The sequence below is a fragment of the Panthera uncia genome, chromosome D1 (genome assembly GCF_023721935.1).
Source record: "Panthera uncia isolate 11264 chromosome D1, Puncia_PCG_1.0, whole genome shotgun sequence".
Taxonomy (NCBI): domain Eukaryota; kingdom Metazoa; phylum Chordata; class Mammalia; order Carnivora; family Felidae; genus Panthera; species Panthera uncia.
Genome location: NC_064808.1, coordinates 13,126,434 through 13,131,774, shown reverse-complemented (window position 1 = coordinate 13,131,774; position 5,341 = coordinate 13,126,434).

The following is a 5,341-nucleotide window of genomic DNA, read 5'->3' as shown; positions in this document are numbered from 1 at the left end:
TACTTTCTCATTGAATATTTATATTGCCTCTCCCTTTTTATTTTTAGCTTACTCCAAATGGGTACATATCTCAGTCCCAAAGTATTATTTTTCCCTCGCCATCTCAGTAATGGAAAGAATCATTAATCTTTTCTTTCCCTGTTGTGTGATATTGTGTTTTGTGCGTTTATGTGTGTATGGGGGGGGGCACGTGTGCGTGGGTGTGTATGTCATAGGCATATACACATGTGCCCCTTTCTTTGTCTGGGTAAGTGTAACTTTCCATTCAACTCTGTCTTGAGTAGAATATATAAGAAGGAAAAACTAACTCCACTGCCCAATGTTTATTTTTTTATCTTTTTTTAAATCTTTAATTATTTATTTATTTTTTAATTGTTTATTTTTTTCAATATATGAAATTTATTGCCAAATTGGTTTCCATACAACACCCAGTGCTCACCCCAAAAGGTGCCCTCCTCAATGCCCATCACCCACCCTCCCCTCCCTCCCAGCCCTGATCAACCCTCAGTTTGTTCTCAGTTTTTAAGAGTCTCTTATGCTTTGGCTCTTTTCCACTCTAACCTTTTTTTTTTTTTTTCCTTCCCTTCCCCCATGGGTTTCTGTTAAGTTTCTCAGGATCCACATAAGAGTGAAAACATATGGTATCTGTCTTTTTATGTATGGCTTATTTCACTTAGCATCACACTCTCCAGTTCCATTCATGTTGCTACAAAGGGCCATATTTCATTCTTTCTCATTGCCACGTAGTACTCCATTGTGTATATAAACCACAATTTCTTGGGAATCCTGGGAAGATGGGGGCGTAGGAGGACGCTGGGCTCACTGCACGTCCTGCTGATCACTTAGATTCCACCTACACCTGCCTACATAACCCAGAAAACTGCCAGAAGACTAGCAGAATGGAGTCTCTGGAGCCAAGCGCAGACGAGAGGCCCACGGAAGAGGGTAGGAAGAGTGGAGAGGCGGTACATGCTGCACGAACTAGCGGGAGGGAGCTGGGGCGGAGGGGTGGCCCGAGGGCCAAGCAGAGCCCCCGAGTCTGGATAGCAAAAACAGAGGGGCCGGATGGAGTGTGTTCAGACAGCAAGAGGGACTTGACATCGGGAAGGTTATAAGCTAACAGCTCTGCTCAGAGAACGGGAGGGCTGGAGGACAACGGGAGGGAGAGTTGTTGAGCCCGGACAACAGAGCTCAGCTTGGTGGGGAACAAAGGCGCTCAACAGGGCCATCTCCCTCGCCCATCCCCCAGCCAAAATCCCAAAGGGAACCGGTTCCAGCCAGGGAACTTGCTTGCACTGTGCAAACACCCAAGGCTGTGCTTCTGCGGATAAATCCCTCTGGCGGGTCTGACTCCCTCCCAGTGCTGCAGGGCCCCTTCCGAAATGGATCTCCGAAGGATAAGTGAGCTGAGCCTGCTCCTCCTGCTCCTGTGCACCTTGCTGATCCACCCCAGTTAATATGTCAGATCCCCAGCACCACAAGTGTGGCAGTGTGCAAGTAGCCCAGAAGGGCCACACCACCCCACAGTGAATCCCGCCCCTAGGAGAGGGGAAGAGAAGGCACACACCAGTCTGACTGTGGCCCCAGTGGTAGGCTGGGGGCAGACATCAGGTCTGACTGTGGCCCCGCCCACCAATGCAAGTTATTCAAGACAGCACAAGGGAAGTGCCCTGCAGGTCCGCACCACTCCAGGGACTATCCAAAATGACGAAATGGAAGAATTCCTCTCAGAAAAATGTCCAGGAAATAACAACAGCTAATGAACTGATCAAAAAGGATTTAAACAATATAACAGAAAGTGAATTTAGAATAATAGTCATAAAATTAATCGCTGGGCTTGAAAACAGTATAAAGGACAGCAGAGAATCTTTTGCTACAGAGATCAAGGGACTAAGGAACAGCCAGGAGGAGCTAAAAAATGCTATTAATGAGCTGCAAAATAAAATGGAGACAACTATGGCTCGGATTGAAGAGGCAGAGGAGAGAATAGGTGAACTAGAAGATAAAATTATGGAAAAAGAAGAAGCTGAGAAAAAGAGATAAAAAAAAAACCAGGAGTATGAGGGGAAAATTAGAGAACTAAGTGACACACTAAAGAGAAATAATATACGCATAATTGGTATTCCAGAGGAGGAAGAGAGAGGGAAAGGTGCTGAAGGTGTACTTGAAGAAATAATAGCTGAGAACTTCCCGGATCTGGGGAAGGAAAAAGGCATTGAAATCCAAGAGGCACAGAGAACTCCCTTCAGACCTAACTTGAATCGATCTTCTGCACAACATATCATAGTGAAACTGGCAAAATACAAGGATAAAGAGAAAATTCTGAAAACAGCTAGAGATAAACGTGCTCTAACCTGTAAAGGGAGACCTATAAGACTTGTGACCGATCTCTCTACTGAAACTTGGCAGGCCAGAAAGGATTGGCACGAGATCTTCAATGTGATGAACAGAAAAAATATGCAGCCAAGATTCCTTTATCCAGCAAGTCTGTCATTTAGAATAGAAGGAGAGATAAAGGTCTTCCCAAACAAACAAAAACTGAAGGAATTTGTCACCACGAAACCAGCCCTACAAGAGATCCTAAGGGGAATCCTGTGAGACAAAGTACCAGAGACATCACTACAAGCATGAAACCTACGGAAATCACAATGACTCTAAACCCATATCTTTCTATAATAACATTGAATGTAAATGGACTAAATGCACCAACCAAAAGACATAGGGTATCAGAATGGATAAAAAAACAAGACCCATCTATTTGCTGTCTACAAGAGATTCATTTTAGACCTGAGGACACCTTCAGATTGAGAGTGAGGGGATGGAGAACTATTTATCATGCTACTGGAAGTCAAAAGAAAGCTGGAGTAGCCATACTTATATCAGACAAAGTAACTTTAAATTAAAGGCTGTACCAAGAGATGAAGAAGGGCATTATATAATAATTACAGGGTCTATCCATCAGGAAGAGCTAACAATTATAAATGTGTATGTGCCGAATACCGGAGCCCCCAAATATATAAAACAATTACTCATAAACATAAGCAACCTTATTGATAAGAATGTGGGGAACTTTAACACTCCACTTACAGAAATGGATAGATCATCTAGACCCACGGTCAATAAAGAAACAAGGGCCCTGAATGATACATTGGATCAGATGGACTTGACATATATATTTAGAACTCTGCATCCCAAAGCAACAGAATATACTTTCTTCTCGAGGGCACATGGAACATTCTCCAAGATAGATCACATACTGGGTCACAAAACAGCCCTTCATAAGTATATAAGAATTGACATCATACCATGCATACTTTCAGAACACAATTCTATGAAGCTTGAAATCAACCACAGGAAAAAATCTGGAAAACCTCCAAAAGCATGGAGGTTAAAGAACACCCTACTAAAGAATGAATGGGTCAACCAGGCAATTATAGAAGAAATCAAAAAATATATGGAAACACATGAAAATGAAAATACAACAATCCAAATGCTTTGGGATGCTGCAAAGGCAGTCCTGAGAGGAAAATATATTGCAAACCAGGCCTATTTCAAGAAATAAGAAAAATCCCAAATACAAAATCTAACAGCACACCTAAAGGAAAGAGAAGCAGAACAGCAAAGACAGCCTAAACCCAGCAGAAGAAGAGAAATAATAAAGATCAGAGCAGAAATAAACAATATAGAATCTAAAAAAACTGTAGAGCAGATCAACAAAACCAAGAGTTGGTTTTTTGAAAAAATAAACAAAATTGATAAACCTCTAGCCAGGCTTCTCAAAAAGAAAAGGGAGATGACCCAAATAGATAAAATCATGAATGAAAATGGAATGATTATAACCAATCCCTCAGAGATACAAGCAATTATAGGGGAATACTGTGAAAAATTGTATGCCAACAAACTGGACAACCTGGAAGAAATGGACAAATCCCTAAACACCCACACACTTCCAAAACTCAATCAGGAGGAAATAGAAAGCTTAAACAGACCCATAACCAGCGAAGAAATTGAATCAGTCATCAAAAATCTCTCAACAAATAGGAGTCCAGGACCAGATGGCTTCCCAGGGGAATTCTACCAGATGTTTAAAGCAGAGATAATACCTATCCTTCTCAAGTTATTCCAAAAAATAGAAAGGGAAGGAAAACTTCCAGACTCATTCTATGAAGCCAGTATTACTTTGATTCCTAAACCAGACAGAGACCCAGTAAAAAAAGAGAACTACAGGCCAATTTCCCTGATGAATATGGATGCAAAAATTCTCAATAAGATACTAGCAAATCAAATTCAACAGGATATAAAAAGAATAATTCACCACGATCAAGTGGGATTCATTCCTGGGATGCAGGGCTGGTTCAACATTCGGAAATCAATCAATGTGATACATCACATTAATAAAAGAAAAGAGAAGAACCATATGATCCTGTCAATCAATGCAGAAAAAGCCTTTGATAAAATTCAGCAACCTTTCTTAATAAAAACCCTCGAGAAAGTAGGGATAGAAGGAACATACTTAAAGATCATAAAAGCCATTTATGAAAAGCTCATGGCTAACATTATCCTCAATGGGGAAAAACTGAGAGCTTTTTCCCTGAGATCAGGAACACGACAGGGATGCCCACTCTCACCGCTGTTGTTTAACATAGTGTTGGAAGTTCTAGCATGAGCAATCAGACAACAAAAGGAAATCAAAGGCATCAAAAGTGGCAAAGATGAAGTCAAGCTTTCGCTTTTTGCAGATGACATGATATTATACATGGAAAATCCGATAGACTCCACCAAAATCTGCTAGAACTGATACATGAATTCAGCAAAGTTGCAGGATACAAAATCAATGTACAGAAATCAGTTGCATTCTTATACACTAACAATGAAGCAACAGAAAGACAAATAAAGAAACTGATCCCATTCACAATTGCACCAAGAAGCATAAAATACCTAGGAATAAATCTAACCAAAGATGTAAAAGATCTGTATGCTGAAAACTATAGAAAGCTTATGAAGGTAATTGAAGAAGATATAAAGAAATAGAAAACATTCCGTGCTCATGGATTGGAAGAATAAATATTGTTAAAATGTCAATACTACCCAAAGCTATCTACACATTCAATGCAATCCCAGTCAAAATTGCATCAGCATTCTTCTTGAAACTAGAACTAGCAATCCTAAAATTCATATGGAACCACAAAAAGCCCCGAATAGCTAAAGTAATTTTGAAGAAGACCAAAGCAGGAGGCATCACAATCCCAGACTTTAGCCTCTACTACAAAGCTGTCATCATCAAGACAGCATGGTATTGGCACAAAAACGGACACATAGACCAATGGAATAGAATAGAAAC